We start from the raw sequence: 23,942 nt of genomic DNA, 5'->3' as shown, positions 1-23,942 counted from the left end.
GCTATTCTGTAGCTTTCGTATTCTGTGGAAATACATAGAAAACAATCATCAGAAAAATTTAATTCTAAGTCCTGAAACTGTCTCAGTTCCAGAACTTACTAAAACAGAAGAAAGCATTTACATGGCAAATAGACATGTTGTTTGTCAAAACAGCGACTTCTCAAAACAAGGGGGAAGGTTAGAATCATGTCATAGTGTTGAGAGAGCTGGCTAGCAGTCTGAGAGCTAACTAATAAGCCAAAATAAATCTAAATATTTAAGGTTGCAAGCACACACACACAGCACAACAGAGCATTTCAGGACATCCCCTTCTTTGACGCAACAGGAAAGAATACAAAGTATAAAAATATCAATATGAAACAGATAAATAGTTTTCAAAGTCCCATATAATTAAAAGTAACATTAACATAAAAAGAAATACAAATGATGTTTTCAGCAGCTGCCGCAGTTATGACAAAGGGTAAAAATCTACAATACATAAAAATCCATACTTAAAAAAGACTCCAGTGTTGCAAGGACAAAGGATATGGACATTACGTGAAATGGAAGGACAATATAACTAACAGATGGCAAAACATCCAACATCACTGGACGGGAAACCTAAAGACAATCCAGAGATACTATTTCATGTTACACTGTTTAACAAAATCACCCCACTACTGCCCGCAAGCCCATGGTGAGGGTGGCAAGTCCATACCTCGTTGCTGGCAGCAGAGTCAAATGTGACTACCCTTGGGTAAGCAATATGGTTACAGATACTCAAAACAAAACAAAACAAAAAGTCATACCCTTAATCCAATAAAGTCATGACTAAGAACTTGCCTCCAGAAAATAAACCAACAGAGGAAAAGGAATATGCATTAAGTATGAAATCTGAACATCACGGTTTACAATTATGGAACAATTTGTAAGCATGTGGTTGAAGGCCAAAATGGAATATAAAAGTATGGAAATGGTTGCATGGGGCGGTGGACTTCTAAGTGATTCTGTAAAAACATTTCCACTGTTGTGCTCACCATCACCACTGCTGCATTTTAAGTGCAAACTGGCCATTGCTGGGGAGAAGGGTGTGCCTACCTCAGAGGTTATGGCCCCTCAACGTGATGACCTCTACCAGCACTGTAGCCAGGGTTTATCTACTTTGGGATTATTTCAACCTGTAAGAGTCCTTCCTTCTCCCTCTCCCTGTTTATTATTTTTTTTAAGATTTTATTTGTTTATTTGAGAGAGAGAGAAAGAGTGCATGGGGGTGGGGGCAGAGGGAGAGAATCCTCAAGCAGACTACCCACTGAGCACGGAGCCTGACACGGGGCTCGATCCCACAACCTGGAGATCATGACCTGAGCCGAAACCAGGAGATGGACGCTTAACCGACTGAACCACCCAGACATCCCAGCTCCCATTTTTAATTAAAAAAAAAGCAGCACATGCTCCACTGTAAAATATGTGAACAATTCAGAAGTATGAGAAGTGAACTGGCAATGAGAAACCACTAAACACTGGTTTTCACATTTTCACCATGACCCACAGTAAGAAACACACTAACAAAATCAAGCCAGCGCCCACATACTCGCATGCTCAACTGAGCTCATAAAACAATCCCTCCCCTTATTGCATGCCGTGCGTTCTAGATTTGCTGTTTCCGTCTTTTTTTTTTTTTTCAAGATCACGCCTGCACATTATCTAAGAAGCAACTACTGTAAAAGTTGTGTTGAGAAAAAGAGCAGATCCTGGGCCAGGGCTCGCCCTCTCCAAGGGACCCTTTTAACTTCTAGCTGATCTTGGTATTTATACCCCATACAATAGCTCTTAGAAATTTCTGTACATAATATGCTCGTGTTACTATTCCCTGGCTTTTCAGTTCTAGGTATTACCTACCCACTTCCTACCCTGGAAGGCAAGGATGTAATTCTCTTTACTCCCATAGAAACCACTTGTCCCCTGAAACCCCTTACTCTTCTCCTTTCCTGTATCTCCACCCCAATTATAGTTAAACTCCAGCAATGGCTGGAGTGATTTTCAGAGTTTACATTATTATGACCATTTGAGCCACCAGAGTGAGCCATATAAACCATCATTACTGTTCCTACTTTTTGTCCTCTGGAATTAATAATTCTGTTATTTTCCTGTTTAATTTCCTGCAAATTTATCAACATTCGACCCCAGATTCAATGCCAGTTGTCCAAGTCTCCTCTCAGTACGTTCATTCACACCAGATGTTCTATTTCCATTTCTTCTTCCAGAAGAAAACTCTCCTGGAGCTTACTGCGTTCGATCTGGACTGGTGTACAGAATTCCCTTTACCTCAATTTGGGATACAGCCCATGAGAGATCCAGTCTTTGCTCTCCCTGGTGGAGAAACCCTTCTGTGCAAAAGGCAAGTTTTTTGGACACTGCATGTCTGAAAACACCTTTATACTACCCTCATTCTTGAACAAAAGTTTGTGTATACAATTGGAATCAATGTCACAAATAATGAAAAGGTGCCACTCTACCATCTTCTATTTTCCAGCATGCTGAGAAGACATGAAACCACTCAGATTCCTGATGTGTGTTTGATGTATTTCTGTGTAGGCTGATCCGGCTGCCATTTGCTGGGAAATCCTAGTTGTTGGCATCATTAACTCTTTCCTCTTAGGCCAGTCAGGTTTTCCCAGTGAGGTCTCTTTTAATCTCCTCCCTGGAATGGACGGGGCTGGCTGTTAGTACTGTAGAAGCCAAATGGAAGTAGAAGGCTGGGAAGTGAATGTGATCTCCATTTTTACCTCCAGGAATACCTGGAATCCTACCTTCTGGAGAAGGTTTATCCTTCAGCACAATAAATCTCCAATGTCCAGCTAAAGGGGAGAGGGTGTCACCAAACATCATGGAGAAAGGAATCTAGGTATCTAACCACATCAGCTACTCGGCAATAATTCTTACATTTAGCCGCCTTGGATGCTCCTCTGCCCCCGAACCCCAAAATAACAATGTAGTGACACCAACTTCTCTATTTTAAACTGGGTCACTCATGTATCTCTTCCCGGCTAGCAAAGTTTTTCTTGTTGTTGTTTCTTCTCCCTCCCCCTGTCCTCAGAGACTGATTCCTTTTTATTTTTTATTTATTTATTTATTTTTAAGATTTTATTTATGTATTTGACAGAGAGAGACACAGTGAGAGAGGGAACACAAGCAGGGGGAGCGGGAGAGGGAGAAGCAGCTCCCGCTGAGCAGGGAGCCTGATGCGGGGCTCGATCCCAGGACCCTGGGATCATGACCTAAGCCGAAGGCAGACGCTTAACAACTCGGCCACCCAGGCGCCCCGAGACTGATTCCTTTTTAAAAATTCCCTTTATCTTGGGGCGCCTGGGTGGCTCAGTTGGTTAAGTGGCCGACTCTTGGTTTCGGCTCAGGTCGTGACCTCAGGGTCCTGGGACTAAGCCCCATGTCGGGCTCTGTGCTCAGCGGGGAGTCTGCTGGAGGATTCTCTCTCTCCCTCTGCTCCTGACCCCACGTACTTGTACTCGCTCTCTCCCTCTCTCAAGTAAATAAATCTTAAAAAAACAAATAAAAATACAAATTCCTTCTATCTTAACTTCTGTGAGGTTCTATAATAAAGTAAAATTAGGCGTGTCCACTCAATCCATCAATTTACCCAGATCTCTAGGAAGACTTCAAAATATTTTTAGTTGCCATCTTTTTACAGAACAAAGTGAAAAACCAGAAAGTGTAATTTATCACCATATAAAAGAAAGGGTAAAAGAAACCTTGTAGATGTAATTAAGATGACTGATCAATTGACCTCAAAACAGTGAAATTATCAGAGTGGGTCCAAGATAATTATGTGAGCCCTGAAAAGCAGAGCTTTCTACCAGCTGAGGGCAGAGGTAGTCAGGTTCCACACATGAGAAGGATGCAGTGCATTATTGCTGGATCTGAGCTCCAGAAGCCATGTGCACGGAGCAGGAGTTAAGGGTGGCCCTGGCCGACAGTCGGCAAGGAAGCAGGGCTTCAGTCCTACAACAGTCAGGAACTGAATTCTGCCAACAACCGGCATGAGTTTGAAAGTAGATTATTCCCCAGAGCATCCAGAAAGGAATGCAACCCTGCCAACACCTAGATGTGGACCATGTGAAACCCTAGGCAGAGATCCCAGCTGAACTATGCTGTACCTGGACAGCACCATCCACCCATAACCTAGAACCCCCACCCCCCAAGTTGCCCTTGTGGTCTCCTTACCTACCCACTCTCCAGTCGACCATTCACCAAGATTCAACCTTTCCACGTGGCTTTCAAGGCTCCCAGCACTGGACCTGGCCCAGTCACAAGCCCATCCCAGGGAAGGGCAGCCATATTGCCAAGGGAGCTGGGGGCCCTGTTGCACCTCCAGATAGCATACCTTTAGCCCTGGACATCCCTACCACCCAAGAAGGGAGTCCTCAGAGCCCACTGGGAGCTGGGGAACATTCTCAGGCCAAAGAAACAGGCAGGCCTAAGGTGACAAGTTTAGGAAGGCAGAGGTGAATATGAAGGGGAAGAGGTTTCGGCGGGGGGGGGGGGGGGGGGTGTTTCACAAAGGCAGGCCAGAGTAGCTGCCTCATTGCCCACAGGAATGATGTGGCCTCAGCCCCAAAGCACAGCCACCCACTGAGAGGGGAAGGGCTCAGATCCACAGGCTCTCAACTGCTGAGTCACACTCAGAGTCAGAAGTCTCTATGTCCCACTCAAGCCCATTCCCCTCACAGCCAGGGTCTACCAGAAACAGTGTGACCTGGACATGGTGGTAGTAGCCACTCAGAGGTATCCAGAAGTTTGACTCTTCCGCAGACTATAAAGGGAAGACACTATAAAGCCACACAGGGTGTGGAGACTGGGCCACCCTCCCTTATCACGGGGTCATCGTGCCCCTGGCACACAGGTGTGGGGAAAGGGTGGTTCCCAGTGTTCAGAAACTGGAGGCCCATGTGGGGGTCCAGGAAAGCCTAGGCTACCAGCTCTGAACCCCAGCAGGCTCCCCAATGGGCCTGGTGTTCGAAGCGCCTGGTTTCCTGTATGAAACCCTGAACATAGCAAACACAGCATTAGGAGTTTCCACCACCAAAACCCACAACCCAAAACCTGCTGAGTCTAAGGCGCACCGAGGGGCCTCCCTGTTGCTCTGATGAGAGGAGAGACCTTTGTCTACCTCAGTGCAGTCACCGGGAAAGCAGCAGAGGGAGGGACGGAAGTGGGTCAGAGAAGGGAAGCGGAGAGGCAAGGGCTCAGCGGGAGCAATGCTGGGCCTGGAATGGAGGTCGCCTAATCCAGTGATTTTCAAACTTACTATTTTTACTACTTTGTAAGCTACAGGAGGTTTTGTTCAAAGGAACTCTGACCCAGAAACCCAGCATGAAGACAGGCAGAGCAGGTCACTCATCTCAGGTGTCTGGGAGGAAAGGGGAGGCTCCGTGAGATGCACACTTGAAAATAATGGGCCTGGTCCAGAGGATCCCAAATTCCAAAGAACATGAGAATCACTCAAGGAGCTTTTTCCAAACTGCACATGGAGACTAGTTCAATAGGACTGTGACAGACCTGGAAACTCACATTTTTAAAAGCTGTCCTTCACAGCAGTCAATTTGAAGGGACCCTTGCTGGCCAAATCTGGAAGATATCTGAGCATCAGACTAAACAATTATAGTAATGGATTTTAACTCACTGAATAAAATAAGAATCCATGAGTCCACTCAGATATACACAAATACATGGATAAATAAACAAATGGAGAAGAGAAAGCTCTTCTTTACAGGAGAATGCCAAATGATAAATGTAGAAGGAATTAACGGAATTAAAATATCACTGTTCAGCAATCATGACAGAAAGAATTGTCAAGAATCATCAGTGGGTTCTGTTTTGGTCCGTTACAGCTGCTACAACAAAGTAGCACAGACTGGGTAGCTTATAAAGAATGGAAATTTATTTCTCACAGTTCAGGAGGTCCAAGATTAAGGCACCAGCATGGCCGAGTCAGGGCCCTCTTTCTGGTTCAAAGCTGGTACCTTCTGCTGTGTCCCCACGTGGTGGAAGGAGCAAAGAGCTCTGTGGTGTCTCTTTTAAGGGTGCTAATCCTCTTCATGAGGGCTCCACCCTCCAGACCTAAGTACCTTCCAAAGGCCAGTCAAATCGGGCACCGATTTCAATATGTGAATCTGGGGGACACAAACATTCAGACAGTAGTGGGCTCTAAAATTAGTTGATGAAAGTTTGATGAGAAACAGCATGTTTGCATCATCTCAAAGTATCTCCCAATAGGACACTTATTAATTACAGAGAACATAATAGTAACTCAGCAGTGGAGAAACCCAGCAGATACCACCCTATTAACTAAGTCATTGCTGTTTCCATCATTGGTAATGAGTCAAACCAACACGGGTCCCTCCTGAGGGGATGTACTGAGAAGACACCTCATTTCTGTGGTATTCCTGATGAAAATGCAGAACATGAATCTAATCGTAAGGAAAAATCCAAGAAATTCAAATTAAGGGAGATTCTACAAAATAACTGGCCTCAAGTCAAAAGGTAGAGCTTGTGGCCATTTTCCTTAAACAAACAAACAAACAACAACAAATGGAAATACAACCTTAGGACAAAAAGCAAGCCCGGAGCCCAGAGAGAGACCTTGAGGATGATTCATCAGGCAGCTCATCCACCGGCATCAGCAGCACGGAGACAGTGCAGGCCCACCCAGCTGAGGCAGGGCTTAGTCACCCACAGCTGCTGCCCCCCAACTTCTCAGAAAGCTGGGTGAAAGGAGGCCCGGCACCTTCCTGTCTTCCCAGCTGCTATCTCCTCCTTCGTGGAAGGTGAAGCCCGTGGCTTGCAGGACGGGGAGCCCCTGCTGCCACGGTGCATGGTGCCCGATCATCACGGCAGGCCCGTCTCTGAAACCCTAAGTGCACGTGAAATGTCTACACCCCGAAGCCGGTTGTACACAAGATGTAGAGAATCTGGGCCCAGTTCACAGTGACATCTTCAATGGGGACAAGACCCCAGGAGGCCAACACGCCTCCGAGTCTAGACCTCAGGAGGATCTGACCGGGCCCTCTGTCCACTCTGAAATTCTCAACTAAGGGCCTGGGGCCCAGGCTCCCTCGAGTGAAGATGATGTGCGGAGCAATCCATCAGTGCGCAAACTCGCTAGGCCGGTCCCTCCCCATGCAAAGGCTTTTGTTGTGGAAGACAAACACCTCCGACTTACTTCTGCATGTCCGGACCCCTGCTGCATGCAAGGCGCCCAGAAAGAGGCTGTGGAGGCCAAGCACTCACAGCAAGACCGGTGCCTGACTCAGGGGGCTGGGGACACACTTCCTTCTACGAAATCCGGCATCAGGAAGGTGCTGGAGGGCAGGATCCTGCACAGGAAGGGAGGAGGAGGCGGGAAGCCAGTCAGGAAATGCTCTACAGAGATGATGCTTTAAATGTGAACGAGATGAGCGCTCCACATCAAAGACAGTCACCAACTTGCCCTGAGATGGGGACACTACACTGCAGCGCAACACAGACCAACCATCTCACCCACAAGACTCTCCAAGGCCATTAGCAGCACAGTCCCCGGTGTGTGCCCCGCTCCGGGCCAGGCCCTGCCAACAGTATCATGACACGCCCACATGGCTGCCCCCGCAGAGCTGACACAGCTGGGGCCCTACCCACCACGGATTTTCCAGATGATAAGTGGGCCCACTCGTGGGGAGGTAACAACTCTGCTCTAATGACTGAGTCTTTGCCGCCATTGGTGGGGGGGGGGGCGGCGCTCCAGTAGGTACAGGGATTTGACTGCATGTCTCCTGTAGACCTGAAATGTTCTCTTTGTAGGAGTTTGCCCCGCCCCCGCCTGCTCGCCCCCAACACACACACACACACACACACACACACACACACACCATGTAAGAGAACTGACAATTACATACATTGACTCCTTTTCCTCTAATTTTCCATGCCTGAAACGCATAAAGATTATGGTTGTAAAATGTTAAAAATCCCTGTACCCAACACTGCACAGTCTGCTACAACATCCTGTGTTTTAAGACAACCAACCCACTTCACTCCAAGAACAGCACTGGGAGCACCCCAGAATCCTGCTCCAGAGCGGGAGCTCTCCAAGGCCAGGGCAGAGCCTGGCTTCTGGCCTCTCCCCAGCAATGCAAACAGCCCAGTGCGGTGGAGGGGGGGTCAAAGAGCAAAGAAAACAAAACAAACTTCCTAAACAAGCTAAGAAAAATGAAGCCTGCTCGAAAAAAATAAATAGAACTTTGTGCACTGAAAACATAAAGATAAAAGGAATGGGGGGGAGATTTTTTTTTTAAAAAATGCAAATCAATGGTGGGACACTGCTGAAAAAGGCTGAAGGGTCTGTCAGGGGATTAGCAGCTCAGCCCCTAAACAGAATCCCAGCAGGCCAGCCCCCCGCCCCCCCGCAGCTGTGCAGGGAGCCAGGTCTCCGCCAGCCTGGCGGACTCAGGCCCACAAACCCCCATCAGAAGGCAGGAGGTGGGCAGGCGATCCTACTGATACCAGGGGAGCCGTATCAAACTTTTTTCTGCTCCAAAAATAAATGTACAGTCCCCTTTCTGAACGATTTATTTGAACTTCAACATACCATACACCATCTTTCTATAGAATGGTTTGTGTTTCTAGGAGAAAACAACATTTACAACCTGATTCTGATCCTGTCGTCCAGCTGGGACAGATGGGGCGGGGCGAGTGGTACCAGATGGCTGAGGGAGGCTCCCTGCAGCCCTTTCACAAAGGAGGGCTCCCATTACCCCCGGGGGCTCCGCACCCCAAAGATGACCTCGCCAGCAGGCTTGGGGGAGGTGCCCGCGGCTGCCGGCCGAGGGGGCCTTTCTCGGTCCCCAGCCCCACCTCCCAGACGCCCCCAGCACCCAGGGAGAGCTGCTGGAAACTGCACACCCGAGGGGACAGGGGCTGCCAGAGCTCCAGACCTGTTGGAAGTCGACAACTTTCAGGAGGGCAAGAGGGCGAGGTCTGCAAAACCGCAAAACAGACTAAGGAAGGTGCTAGAGCAACAGGTGGGCGGAACAAAGGTGTCGGCGCCAGGGCTTCTCAAACTTGAAAGTGTATGCAAATCACCTGGGAATTTTGTGTAAATGTCAATGCTGCAGCTCAACAAGCTCTGCCCGGTGTTGCCAATGCTGCCCTAAGACAGGCCTGTGAGCGGAGCGGACCTGAGATGCCTAACAGAAAAGCCACCACCATTAGGGCAAGTCCTGGGAGGAAAGGCCACCACCCACCTTGACTGTGAGCAGACTGACCCGGGATGTAATCCACTTTCCTGGAGCTGTGCTGTAGTTTTGGACTTTGTTCGGTATTTCAGTGCATCTCACTGGATCCTTACAGGTTATTTTTGTTCCCATTTCACAGCTGTGGAAGCTACTCTAACCCAGTGACTGGAGAAGTGGGACTCCCTGCCTCTTGGGCATCTTCCAAGAAGGCCTGCTGTGAGGTCTGACAGAAACACACAGCCCAGGGCAGTGACACAGAGGCCGAGCCCGGTGAGGCAGACAATGGGAGGAAAGCCACTGGACCGGCAGGCTCAGGAGGCCCAGGGGATGGCGGCTGGGTGCGGAAGGGCAGATAAAGGGCCAGGAACCAACCCTAAAGGGGCACCAGCAAGAGGATGGTTTTGCCTTCTGGAATCTACAACCCAACATGGAGACAAAATTTAAACCCAGCCCCCCACCCCGCCCCCGCAGGAAGAGGAGAGGGGAAATTTAGGTACAGAGGGTGTCTCTATGTCCATGTTTTTGTTTTTACTTTTAACAGCCGGGCCTCACTTTAAGGGAAGGCAAAATGCAGAGCCTGAGTTTCCTCCCCGACCCCATGATTCAGAGGGAATGCTGCCTTTCGAAGAGAAGAGTTATTCACTCGTACCACACCCAGCTCTTGAGAACTGATAGTACAGGTTAGGCCCTCGGGGTGGGTGAGTTTCCATGTGAAAAACATCTGTGGAGGTGACCATCACCACCACCTCTCAAAAACCTAAAGAAGAGATACCTTCTGCTAATCCCATCTGATAACATTTCTTCCCCCCAAAATCCTGAGTTAGCAAAAGGGGCTTTCAAGGTAGTGACCAACCATTTTCGAGTTAGAGTCAAAGAGCTCAGAGTCACAGCTAAAATGTTTCTGAAGTTCATCTTTGCAACACTGCCATTTTCCAGAGACCAGCGCCCATGGAAATGAATTGCCACGGTCACCCAGAAAGAGCCAGTGGCAGAGCCGGGACTCAACCCCAGCCTTCTACCTCCATCTGCTTTCTCCAGAGCACCGTGCTGCCGCAATCATGACTTTGCCCAACCCTGTCTGGGTCCAACTACCTACCGTAAAAGCAGCACCTGTGTTTCAGTGCACTTGAAAGTAAACTTAGCTCTTTTTGCTGCGTCTTGGACGTTTGCTGAAATGACGCCACTCCAAAGTACAACCCCATCCAGGGCTAGAACTCACTTCCTAATTTGTGAGACCTGGCTAATGAGGAGGGGAGCAGAATCTGCCACCCCAAAATCTGCCTCTATGGCATAAGGATTATCTTGACCTGGTTACTGTTTTAAAGACAGCAGGGAGGGGAGAAGCTCTGAAAACCAAGGAGAAGTTACTGAAGGGAAATTTACACCGACAAGGGAAGTCTCCACTTGTAAGGGTGTCTCCTCTTTCAATACCAGGAAGACTAGGGTGACACTAAATCATAAACTCTTATCAATGTAAACAGAGCCCAACTTAAATCTGCATAACAACCTAACCCCGTCTCCTGGTCTTCCCTCCCAGCCCCAGTCATCTTTCTTGTGTCTTTAGCTGAAGAACATATTTAAGGTGATGGCTTGGGCCATTTCAGGGAGTTCCTCAAGTTCTCCTGGATCTCGCTCATGTATGCAGGAGGTGTACCTGTTACTAAACTTGTTTTTCTCCTGTTCATCTTTTATTTTATTTTATTACAGGAGCTCTCAGCCAAGAACCCAGAAGGGCAGAGGAAAAATTATTTTTCCTCCCTTCAGTGAGGCAGGCTGATCTCAAAGATGGATAGATTTTAGAAGGGTAACATAAAATGCTAAACACAATAAAAATAGTGAAAGTTACTAGTCCTCAGGCAAAACAACTCTACTTCAAAGGCAGGTGACTATTACAGATTCTGGCTGCGTTTAGAAAGCAAAGCAAGAGACTTCTGGTTTGGGGCGGGCTCAACTCCAGAAAAAGGTACCCGGGAGTAGCCCTCAGCCCTGCCTGCAATCCCACCCGTGGGTAAAATCGGGCCCCCCAGGAGGAAGCTCATTATGCCCACCAAAGACTGGGGGAGGTGAGACACAGGGGCAGGGGATGGGTCCCCTCAGTTGGGAGAAAAATTCCCACAACCATAGACCAAAGTAAAAAGAAACTTTCTCAACCACCCCTGCCACTAAATTTAGCCAAGAGATCCTCCACGGACTTCATCACGGCCTTCATGCAGGAGGGCCGGGAGGTAAAGGAAGACCACACTTGGTGCCTGGGAGTAGCTTTTTCTGTCAAAGACCAGGAGGCTAGCACTCCCAAGGGGCTGTGTGTTCTCTCTCTCACCCCCTCCGTGGCCACAAACAGGTGGGACCTCTCCAGGTCCCCACTGTACAAGTCGCCACGATTCTGATCCAGTAAGAGGGGGGGACTGTCTCTAATCAAAGAGAGATCTCGGCACCCCTGGGGAGATGGGGGGACAGCTGGGAGAACGGAGTGCAGCCCAGGGACTGCCTGCCTCTGGCTCCGTGGGAAGATTCATGTCCTAAGGGCTGCCGCTGGTGCTGTACATCCACTGCCTGCTGCCTGCCCAGCCTGCCGCCCGCCTGAGATTCAAGAGTGCGGACACGGCAGAACAAAGGAAAATGGCCGGGGCTCAGGCAGCGTGGAGGCTACAGGCCAGCCCGCCAACAAGCAGGCTGTTCTGCAGCTGAGCGTGCCAGGCAGGAACCGGGGACACTGGGCTGAGCACCGAGGTGCAAAGCAAAGTGGAGCCTGAGAGACTGACAGCGCGTCCCAGGCACGCACCTGGACGCCACCCAGATGCCACCCAAGGCCACAGCTGGCCCAGGAGAGCTCAGGCTGAACCCAGTCCCGGAGGTGGCAGGCAGGTGGCTGATAGGACAGGCACTCCCACTCCTTGCCCAGATGCTCTGAACTCTTGGGGGGGGGGGGGGGCAGTTCCAAGCACAGCATGGAGACTTGAGGGGAGAAGGGAGATCCTGATGGAGGTAACCACAAAAAGCAGGGCCCACCTAGACCTCCAGGGATGGGGGGCACTGGGAGAGGGCAGAGTCCAGGCTGGGCAGCTCACCCAGCATCACAAAACACAAGAAGGGTCCCAGAGTGGCTAAGACCGGTCTACCAAAAGACTTCTAGGAGCATAAAGGGCTCCTGCCGCCTACAACAATAGCAGCACTGGCCACCCCCCTCCTCTTCCCCTCCCCCCCCAAAAAAAATCCACAAAGGGAGGCAGCAGGAAACCAGGGCAGAGCCTGTGAATAGCTCCACTGTCAGTCCCCAGGCCCCACCTCCTCGGCCCTACAGGTCAGCCCTAGCTGCCACGCGGCCACAATAGGAACCTCTGTGCTGCCCAGGCCCCAAGCCCCATACAACTGAGCTGTGGGCATGGGAAGCTCTGGCCTTCTCACAGGGGCAGCAAGTGATGCCAGTGCTGGGAGACACAGGGCAGGGGCACGGGCCTCAAACCCACCAGTTCAGGGTCATGTCAGCCCCCTTTCATCTGCCAGCCAGCCCTAAAATCTCCCTGCTTCCGGCCCTGCCCAGGCGGCCAGAGCCACAGGGGGCAAGACTGTGGTCACTTGAGAGGCGCACAGTGGCCACGGGGATGGGGAAACAGACAGAGGGCTCCCAGAACTCCCAGGAGGATGCCAGGCCAAGGCTCCCACATGCACCCTCTCACATTCCTCCCTCCCTCCCCCCCAGCCCAACCCAGGAGGAAAAACTCAGCTGCCCTCACCTCCCCACCCCCCCAGCTTCTGCTAGGAAAGGAAGTCGCCTGAGAAAACCCATCTATTATTTACACCAGGTGCCTTCCACCCAGGCTTTTTAAAATCACAGGGTGGCAGTCAGACCCGAAGTGGCCTAATGCAGCTGGGGCTGCAGAGCAGGCAGGAGACCAGGAGTGGGGGGTGGGGGCATCCTAGAGCAACAAAAGGCCCAGCGAGGCCACGACAGGAGGCCTAACCCTCACACCAACCCCTGAAACTGAGGGAGAAAGTGGATGCCCAGCCCCTGCTGGATTCTCAGCCAAGACTCCTGGGTCACACCCTACCCAAGTCCTGCATACTCCTGGGCCTGCTCAAACCCCCATCTGCGAAGCCTCTCCTCCCTCCCCGGACCTCATCTGGCTCGGGCCGCCTCCTCTTATATCACACTTTTGGGTATGCACAGGGCACAGCCAAGGGCTGCAAACAACAGGTGCTCTGCAGAGACAGGCTAACCTGAGCTGAACCAAAACAAGACTTGCGGTAGGAACCAGGACACCAGCACACCCACGGCGAGTTCCCTCCAGCTCTGGGCTCTGCCTGCAGAAATAAATACAAGATCCCTCCGAAAGAAAAGCTTGGAAACTTTCCTTCTCCCCCTTGGAATCAAAACAACGTGCTTCTTTTCTCATTAAGCACTCAATGCCTGGACCCCTCTCCCAGCCATCTATCATAGACCTCCGAGCACGTGCAAGGCATTCCTGCAGCTTGGCTTCTAGAAACAAAATTGGTACTGAAAGCAACCTCAATGTCCAGCAATAGGAGGCTGACAAAGTGAATCACGGTTTAACACACAGCGGAAGAACGTGTTGCTGTTAAAAAGAATGGACTGAACTGTGAGCTGAAATGGAACAATCCCAAGATAAGCTTTAGAGTAAAAATCACTAAGTACAGAACAGAGTAATTAGTATACTAGCAAGGGGACAAACAAGAGGAGTACAGAAAGGAGACGCTTGACTAGGCACCCAGCATCTGGTGGTGGAGGCCTCAGGGGAGCAGAGCTGAAGGGGTCAGGCATGGAAATGCTAATTTTCACTGTGTATCTTTATGTGTTTTTTTAATCGTGTATAATTTTTTAATTAAAAAGTTAAACCTAAATTGACATTTAAAATCCCTCAAGTTTAAAAATAAATAAATAAAATAAAATAAAATCCCTCAAGTTTGTGACTGCAGGCACACCCACAAAAATCACACCTGTAACCCTCCACATGCAGATTCTGGCATCCCCTAGAACAGAGGGCAGGGGTGAAATGGGGGGGGGGGTGTTTGCCAGCTTCTGTCACCAAGAAAGAGTACCAACTCAGGGAGCTCCCTGCTCACAACTCCTCCCCAGGTCCCAAAATAGTTTTCCCAGGAAGACCAAGAGCAGATTCTGCCAAAGGCAGAAAGGAAACTTGAAGTGATCCCGCAAGGAGGACCCCCTGGGGGCAGGTCTACTCTGTGGTGAGACTGGCCGACCCCAAGCTTCAGGCAATGTGTGCAGGCATGGGGGAGGCTGAGCCTCGGGCAGCCCAGGCCTCCAGCAGGGACCCTTCGCAGGGCCCTCCCCAGCCATTGGTGAGGCTCAAAATCCTAGTAGTATGAACCCATCCCAATTTTAGCAGCTAAAGAAAACTATTTCAACAGATTTCTGGGCCTGGCCCAACTCCAAGTACGGGCTAAAAACAGTTTCTCCAAAATCCCAGCTCAAAAACCCCAATCCCTTAGCCACTAAACCCCATGTACATACCTTTCGGAAAATGGAACTGCAAAATGGAGTCAGTGAGATGGGTGATGGGTCTGTGCATTTATTCCTTACTAAAGGGATACACGTATGTTGTTTAAAAGCCTCCCTTAACTGCACGTCAATAAACACTCTGCACTCAGAAGCACTGATGTATTTCCTCCAAGTGATTTTCCCCCTAAGGAGCAATATAATAACCATCCCAGTCTCTCCTGCTTCTGAAGGGTATGACACAATGCCTATTACAACCAGGACTGACCAGACGGTTTGGGTGAGACCATTTGGAAAGCAGGGAGTGGTTCATGAATGGAGCTCTCCCTACCTCGCAGAAATAGGCCCCCACTTATTGCCAGCACCCCCAGGCCACCCCAGCGAAGACTTCCTAATGACGTCAAGCTCACAGATTGCCCAGGCCACAGGGAAAGAAGACTGGAAAGAGGGGCAGTATATGTTTGGCTCCCCTAGGCCATAAGATGCTCTCTGATGACTGCTCAATGTTCAACTAGTAGCCCCCCAATTAAAGAGCACAAATGAGATTTCACAACAAGCAGAAACAGGCTGGCACTTGGGAGCCCTCAAACCTCAGCTACTGGGAAGCAAGTCCCTGCCCCTCTCAGTGAGACCAGTGCAACCCCTTGGCTCTCTTGCCCAGAATCCTAGAACCCTCCATTAGACCAAGACCGGCTCCTCTCCAACTATCTTCCTGCATGAGTGGGCAAGGCCCTCACCCCCAAGTAAGCACTGATCCTCAACACACCAAATCCTGTGGCACCTCAGCTGGCACCTGCCCCACAACCTCATCTGTCTTCCCACAAGACAGCAGTTCAGGGCTACCCGAACCCAGAGGGGCCCTGAGCCACCCCTGCACCTGGTACAAGCCACTCCCTCCCTCTTTGCTCCCTGGGGCATGAAAACCCCACCACTACCACCACCAGACTCCCTTGTCAACATGCCCCTTCAAAATGTATCTGTGCTTACACCATTACTTGTATTTCACAGGAAGTACCTAGGAGGCAGGCGGCAGTGACTGTGGCAGTCAGGATGAGGGCACAGAGCCAGCTTCTGGCCTGGAGGCTTCAGGAGTGAGGAAGGCCCCCAACCCAGAGCCAACAGATTTTCTTCATCCACCCTTCTTTCTCACAACAGCAGGTGGCCTCCTTCCCAAAAAGTCGGGCTGTTGAGACAGGAGCTGCCCCAGGAGTAGAAGACACACCAAACAAGGTCATCAGTGGGGCCTGACCAAGTAGAGAGGAGGGGCAGAGAGCAAACAAGGAGCATCACACTGTGGTTGGCTGGATGCAGGGATGGGAAGGCCTTAAACAGGGGAAGGAGGCTAGGGGGCTCCCACCAGAAGGCCCCGGAGTACACAGTCCAGGCAGGGGAAGGAGACCCCCCCGCACACACACACAGCACCTCCCTGGGCCCGGCTCAGACAAGTGAGGCAGTCCAGTCCCTAGGAGGAGGGTGATCCACAAAGTTGTCGGACTGGTTTGCCCAGGATGGAGAGAACAAGAAATACAAGGTACAGAAGCCGAGGAACAAGGGTCAAACAGGGAGGGTCGTCCAGCGTCAAGGGGCTGTGTTCTGGCACCCAACAGATCTGGCAACAGGAGCTAGGGGTGGGGAGCTGCAGGGAACCCAAGCCCCAGGTCTACACTGTTTCCTGGGTGCTGAGGGGCAGTCCAACAGGCCGAGAATAAGAAGCCAGGAGATGCTAAAAGACGAGGACCCAGGTTTCTGGTAAAGGGGAGAGTCACCATTCCTGAGAAACAAGTGTGAACAGTGACGAGCTCAGACCAGTGCGAGAACCAGGAGCAAGGCTGAACGCAGGCTGCTGTAAGCCTCAGAACCCTGACAGACCGTCTCTCCTTGACCAGACTTAGGCTCTTTGGAGCCCTCTGCTCAGCCAGGCCTGACCTTGGGCTTCCATCTCCGTCCTCGCAGAGTCCAGTTTCAGCAAGAATCCTGCTGAGTCCGTTTGGCCAGAATCCCTCACCCTCCATGTCTGACCAGCAACTCATCTTCCAACAACCCTCGGGTAACAGCGGATCACCCTAGCCTGCCTCCGACAGAATCCTGAGGTCTGTCAGCAAAGGATTACCCTACCCTCTGAGAGATTTTTCCATCCACCAACCCCCTCCATTCTGCTCCTTGGCTATTAATCACCCCTTTTCCAGGCTGCATTTGAGGTTGAGCCCAATCTCTCTTCCCTACTGCAAAACCCCAGACTAGAAGTCCTTCTACCTATTGCAACAGTCCTACAGAATGTCCGCTTTACTGCTTTAACAAGTGTCTGAATAATTATTTCCTTAACAACACGGAGCTCCAAGTCCTCCTGGACCCAAAATGTGGGAACCACTTGGTCTGGGGCTGAGGCTGGCCTCCCCCACCAAGGTCCAGGGACAGAGCCATCTGCCTGGCCCCAGAATAAAGGGCTGAACTAAGACAGCCAATCTGCAGGCTGGCCAGACATGAGGGAGGTCTCTTCACAACAACGGCCACTCAGCAGGCAACCAGAGCCTCTCCCTAGAGCGGCTGGTGACAGTGGCCAGAGGCACAGGATGAGCAGAGTCCTGAGCACAGCGAGGGCACCACAGATGGGGAATCCTGACGCTCCTGCTGCTGAAGTCACACGGTGGCATGAACCGCTGCAGTGGGTGTGTGGGGCCCAGTCACCCCTCCTCAGGAGGCCCAAATCTGAACATGAGGTGGCTCTTTTCCTTCATGCCATTTTCTGGTAAGCCCAGCTCTCCTCAGGCACCCCTAAGGGCCTCTGAGGCTGTGAGCCCAAGACCCTGCCTTGGGGTGGCACATCCTGTGACACGCTGTGGCCCTCGGCCCTCCCAGGCTCACGGCTCAGACCTCCAGGTGTAGATAAAAGAGATTCAGGGGACCCTCATTTAATTCCAGCAGCTGCGAGCAACTCTCTCCTAGGTGTCAGGACCAGGAATTCCTCAAAGCCTCTTTTTTAAAAGCTCTCTGGCCCTGCAGAGTAGCTCGGCACAGGTCCCAGCAGCTGGTACGAGTCATCAGGGAAAACCCAGGGAGGTCCTCAAACCACTCCTCAGGCTCCAGCCCTGCGCAGCCCCTTGTCCCAGCCTGCCTCTCCCCAAACCTTGGCCGTGTAGGAAAGCCCAGCCTTGGCTCCCCCAAATTCCAGGGAACACACAGTCTCAGGGAGCACCAGGGGCTCACCTCTTACCCAGGATCCCAGAGGCCACTTTAGAGCCAGCTGCCATGGCTCTGGGCCCCACAGTGCAGGCTGGCAGAGTCCAACGAGAGAGGAGCCAGTCCCTCCCGTTATCCCGCTGATGGACACCAGGACTCTAATAAGCCTTCTCCCTGGCTGCTCAGCAAGGGAGGCAGAACAGACCTCGAGAAGTGAAGGGTTTAACTCCACCCTGCCCAGGCCCATTGAAGCACAGCTGACCAGGCCTCTAAGAGAAAAACTGCCGCACAGCAGAGCCTGGCCCAGCCCCACCCCCACCCCACCCCACCAAGGCCAGGAGTAGAGGAAGTGGGGTTCCCATAATCAGCTGCCGGTGAACACTTCGCTGAGAACTGTCAGTGTGATGGCAGCAGTCCCAAACCAGAGTGTCAGGCCTAACTCCGGGGCTCAGCTCTGGCTTCTCGGACGTGAAGTGTGTACCTGCGTTTCACAGTAACCCCATGTGAGACAGGAAGGGCAGATTCTTCTCTTATAACAGATGAGAAAATCAAGTCCAGGAAGGGGGGGGTGGGAATCAAAGGGAATCAAAGACTTGTCCAGGTCACTCAAGCTAGAAAGCAGACACAACCTGAAAGCTGGCCTCCCCACTGTCCACCCTACAAGCCGGACAATGTTATTTGTCTTCATGTCTGACAGAGGCACTGAACACTTTCCGCCACCCAGCCAGGGCCTGTGCTGAACCAAAAAATTTGCTGTTAGGTAGAAAATGGACATGGACATGGACATTATGAATACCCCACACTGATTCGGGGAGGACCCTGCTATAATGGAAGGTAAGACAAACCAGGAACATTGGCATCCGTCTAGGCCAAAGACTCACAAGGCACTTGTCTACATAGTACTCCAGGAACTCTGGTGACCAGCCAAGAGTGAGGCCACTGCTATAAACCCCCACGACCTCTCCCTCTATTCCAGATGGGAAAGCAGAGAGGCCCCGAAAAAGAAGGAATTAGGACTAAGAATAGTAAGTTAAACCAGTACAGAAGTACCCGGAATCTCATCACCTCCAATAGTGTTTCCTGGCCCTTCTGGAAGTCACCAGAGACCAAGCAGGTGACAAAGCACAAGAGCGAAGCTCCATAACACGGCTGGCTCTTTAACATGCCACAAGGGGGACTCGAGCGGAAAAATGCAATTAACAGAGGGGTTCTCCCCCCTTCTACAGGCCAGACAACCATCCCAGCCCCACACCCAATCAAGCTTGTTCTCCAGCTTTTGATGACCTCGCTACCTTTCCTACAGGCCTACAAGCTCAGCCTGAGAGTCTCCAAAGTGGAAGAGGAAGGGCAAGGCCTATAGGGGTCCTTCTACCTGCTCCCGCTTCTAGAAAAGGTGCTGCCCTACCAGCCACACACAGGTGAAGCATGGGGGGTCCAGAACATCAGGGCTGACGTGCCAGGGCAGTGATGGGGGGCAGGAGCCCACTTCCCACCCCACCGGCATTAACATCCTTCTTTAAAGACCACCAGGACCCCGTAACAGAAACAGGGATCATCATCCCAGTGCACAGGCCTCAGCGCTGGGGCAGGAGCTGAACATGTGCTGAGTAAGAATCCACGGCCTGGGACTCACCATGAGTCCTTGGGCCCATGAATGAATGAATGAATGAGCAAAAGAAGACCCAAGGAACTCAAGTAACTTGCCCAGGGTCAGAGAGCAGTCTGCCTCTGCAGACTACTCGCTACCACCCTAACCCACGGTCTCGTTCACCCTCCCTCTGCCCTTCAAATGTGGCACCCCAATTCATCTTTAGCCTCAACAGTGTTTCTTCAATTCATGATCCATGTTTCTAGTGACACAGAAATGTGACACTCAGACCCAGGCCTTGGGAAGAAGTCACAGGCAGGACACAGTGGCAGGCAGATGGGAGGCATTCAGTGCTATTGACCAAATGTCCCCAATCCTCTTCCACAGGAGAGTGTCAGGAGGGCCACATGGCTGCTTCGACCAGTGAAATGCCGCTTCTGGGTGGGAGCCTTAAGAGCCGGGGTGAGACTGATCCCGCTCTCTGTCCCTCTGTCCAAGTGTCCGGGAATGTTCCAATTAATCAGCATGGGCTTGCAGTGAGAACAACAGAAAGCAGATATGCAATGGATATGGTATGAGCAATAAACTTCTGCTGCTTTAAGCCTCTGAGATTTGGGGATTGTTACCACAGCAAACCCTGATCTATCTAGACAGATAGAGGCCATGACTCACTCCCCAATCTTCTCTGCATGGAAGTGCTGGGCTTCCCAGTCCCTGGCCCAAGGGAGACAAAAGCTTCATCACCAGTCCCTCAACAGGGGGCCAGGGATGCCGGCTGTGTGCTAGACAGACGGGATGCTCTCAGAAGCAGGGGATCAAGGATCCTGCACTGAAGGACCTACCAGCTCCACTGTGGGCCAGCCTTGCGCCGCGTCCTAAACACCTTCCATACGAAGGCTCTGTCTAAATTTGAAATGACGAGAGCGGCTCACATTGACACCTGGAGCAAGTTACTCTGTGACCTCTCTAGAACAGTGTCCTCCTCTGTCCCAGGGGCCGGATACATTATCTATCATACTATGTCGGTTCAAGGATTAAATGAGTTAATGCGAGTAAAGCTTCTAGGATAGCGCTTGGTGTATGCGTCCATAAAGAGTAAGTCTCAATAAACTGATACAACACTCTTAAACCTTCCACAGAACTGCTGTAAACTTGTCCATAACCTCCACTAGATTTTAACTCCAGCCAGGTTGCCCAGGACTGGCACAATGGTACCCTGTAGGCTCAGCCAAACTGAAAACCCATCAAATCCCTGAGCGTACAGTGAACCAAGGGAGGCCTCAGGAAATGTCTCCAGAACCCAGGGCTTCCAGAACTCCCTGGCCTCCACTATCACCATGACCTACAGGGCAGGGCCCCCTCCCCTCCTACACAGGGTATGAGATTTTCCTCCCATTCTCAAACATGGGAAGGGAGGCACCCTCACCTGCCCTCAGAGATTAGCACAGCTGCCCAGCTGGTAAAGGAGGGAAACCTTCCTGGGCAGCCAACTCTCTGAAGGCCCTTCTTCTTCATGCCTTCTCTTCCTCAAGGCAGCCACCTCCAGAAACACCAGTCACTTTGGAGTCCTGCTTGTCTGAATGATGCTGCTTAAGCTGAGATCAAGCGCAGAGCAATAAAACACCAGAAAGCACCTACTACCTATGTTCAGCCTGGGCTCTAAGACCACACAGGGCCCACGGGCCAGTCAGGGAGTCATGAGCCTAGAACAGCGCCTGCAAACAGCACCTGGCACCTCTGGTATCCCACAGACTCTCAATCATGCTTTGTTAAATGACGTGAAGGTCACATTTGATGTTCCAAGCAGTGAAGTTTGAAAATGCAGAGATGGAGAGATGGAGAAATTCTCCAGCTGAAGGTGGGATGCAAGAAAGGGTGATGCAGGAAGAGGGGAGGGAAAAATCCCTCTGGTGGCCTGTCTCCCAGACACCAGGGATCCTCAAACTGGGACAACGTTTGGAGACAGCTGAGAGAGGAGTTAGAAGGGCTTATGGGGCCAAGACTGAAGAGGACGCATCAGGGCCCAGGAGGATCCCTGGAAGGAAGGGTGCCTCTGCCAACCACAGGGCTTGCTGAAAGTAGAAGGGATATAGCGGTGCTGGGAGTGCTGCGATAGCCTAGACACAAATAGGGAAGGGTGGCCCAAGCACTCAGCAGGCATTAACTTCCCCTATGAGGTCAAAGGGTAGGAGGAAGGCTACTTTTGAGGATTTGGCAGGCAGCTACACCCACTCCTATCAGCCCAAGCAACCCCTATCCGGGAAGGAAGACCTCTAGAGAGCAGACCACTGGAGAGAGCACACCAGCAGAGGCTCCCGTGTAACGCCCTGCACTCACGACCCAAAACACCCTGATGCCCCGTCACCAGCACCGCGGGACAGCCACTGAGCTTGCACATGCCGCGGCACTCATCACAGCCGGCAGCCATTGGCCAGGCCAGTACCAGGGCCCACGCCTTTCCCCAGACTCCCCACAGCAAGAACCGCTTCTAGCAGGAGACCAACTCCACACGAGTCTCGGAGATCCCAGGACTGAAGTCCCTACACACACACACACACACACACACACACACACACACACACACACACACACACTTCCTACCCACTGCATCACCCTAACACACACACACACACTTCCCACCCAGCGGCACCACCACCCCTCCACGCGCACGCGCGCGCGCACACACACACACACACACACACACACACACACTTCCCAACCGGCGGCACCACCACCCCTCCACGCACACCCACTTCCGACCCACCCGCACCACCACCCCTCCCCAGCAGGAGGAGCGGCGCGAGACTAGCCAACTCCGTAACCACAGACCCAACTCCACCGAAGCTCCAGTTAGGTCAGGAGTCGGGGTTTGCTCCCAAGCACAACCTCAAACGATCAGCACGAAGAAGCTGGGTCACCACCTACTCAAACTCGGGCCACCCCAAATCCGTGCAGGGCAGAGTGGGGCGCACCGCCAGGGTGAGCCACTCGGTGCACACCCACTCCGGGGCGGGGGAGGGGACGGACCTCCCAAGTCTGCACCACCCTCTACCCCTGGCCGGAGCTCTGGGGAGCCGAGGGTCCCTGGCCGAGCCGAAAAGAATGCCCCTCCCTGGGTTCGCTGTCGGGTACAGGAGGCAGAGCCCCTACAGGGGGCGGCGGCGGTCCGGCCCCTCTCTCCCCGAGCTCTCCCACCCCCGCGCGGACCCGGCACGCACCCGTCCGGGGACGCGGGCAGGGCAAGGGCGACAGAACCCCCAGCGCCAGGCTAGTCGCCCGCGGCGGCTCCCACTCCGCCCGGCGCCAGAGTTCGGCTCAGCGGGGTCCGGGCCAAGGCCTCCAGCCCCTCGCGAGCGATCTGGACACAGACAAAGCCAGCGCCGCCCGCGGGGCCGCCTCCGGGGCAAAGGCGAGGAAGCCGGAGGGGCCGAGCCCGAACCTGGGGAGCAGTCCTAGTCCCAAGAGGATGTTCGGAGGGGGGGTCGGCCTCAGACAATGAGGGGGGCAAGGCCCGACGTTCCAGCGGGGGCTCCGCGCTCCACTCACCCGGGCGCGGCGGCGGCGGCGGCGGTCGCGGCGGCGGCAGCGGCTCGGCCCAGCTTGGCCGAGGAAGTTAGAGCAAGTTCGGAGGCGCGGGGTGGGAGGGCGCGACTCGGGCCGTCCGAGCGGTGGGGGCGGGGCGCGGAGGGGCGGGGCCGGGGGCGCGGCGCCGGGGGCAGCCGAGAAAAAAGCGCCGCTTCTCCGCACCGTGCAGTGCCGCCTCGCGCGCCTTGGGCCCGCCTCCGAACCCGCCCCGCCCCCCCGAAGGCCACGCCCTGGGCCCGCCCCTCCCGCCCCCGGCTCGCCCCTCCCCCAGGCCGCCCGGCCTTTCCGCCGGCGCTGCTGGCTCGGCGGCGGCGGGGCCTGTTCGGCGGCCCGCCCCTTTGTCTCGCTTTGAGGCCGCTGCGAGTGCTCGACGAAGTGCGCCGGCCGGGCGCCGACGGCCTTAACGAGGACTCGGCGGGGCCCCCGAGCCAGCGAGAAATCCGAGTTGTGGGGGCCGAGGGGAGGCCACATCTCAAGGGGTACGGGGGTGACCGGTAGGGGTGAGCGCAGGATTAGAAAAATGGCCGTTTTGAAAATAGGAGGCGGGGCGCCTGACTGGCTCAGCCGGTAGAGCAAGTGACTCTTGATCTTGGGGGTCTTCAGTTCAATCCCGCCTTGTGCATAGAGCTTACTTAAAAAAAAGAGAGAGAGAAAATAGGCGCTCCTGCCTGGCCGGGGGGGGGGGGGGGGGGGGGGGCTGCTTCAAGAGAAAGGTAGTAAGTTAACATTTTGCATTTCTTTGCACACTGGGCAGCAAAGACCTGCTCCTTCTTGCCTTGGTGCTAAAAATACCAACCTTTCTTTGGACCGCCTGCTGAAATTTGTTCCTAAGATCTGCCCTGGGGAGATGGCTGAG

At 52.7% G+C, this 23,942-nt stretch overlaps 1 protein-coding gene across 3 annotated transcripts in view; it reads right to left on the bottom strand.

Moving 5' to 3' along the window:
- Positions 1-23,179, bottom strand: part of TSPAN14 (tetraspanin 14) — a 54,304-nt gene extending 31,125 nt beyond the window's left edge. The window contains exons 1-2 of one of the 3 annotated variants that reach the window (XM_027596456.2): positions 23,048-23,111; positions 7,217-7,370 (exon numbers count right to left, since the gene is read on the bottom strand). The gene's annotated coding sequence lies outside the window, so the exon portion shown is untranslated. Of the gene's footprint in view, positions 1-7,216; positions 7,371-22,940; positions 22,959-23,047 lie in introns of those variants that run through there. The other 2 variants (XM_027596455.2, XM_027596457.2) reach the window with 2 other exon arrangements.
- Between the last annotated feature and the right edge of the window lie 763 nt (positions 23,180-23,942).

This window comes from Zalophus californianus, chromosome 15 (genome assembly GCF_009762305.2).
Source record: "Zalophus californianus isolate mZalCal1 chromosome 15, mZalCal1.pri.v2, whole genome shotgun sequence".
Classification (NCBI taxonomy): domain Eukaryota; kingdom Metazoa; phylum Chordata; class Mammalia; order Carnivora; family Otariidae; genus Zalophus; species Zalophus californianus.
The sequence above is the reverse complement of the archived record's forward strand: the minus strand, read 5'-3'. Positions and strand labels throughout refer to the sequence as shown.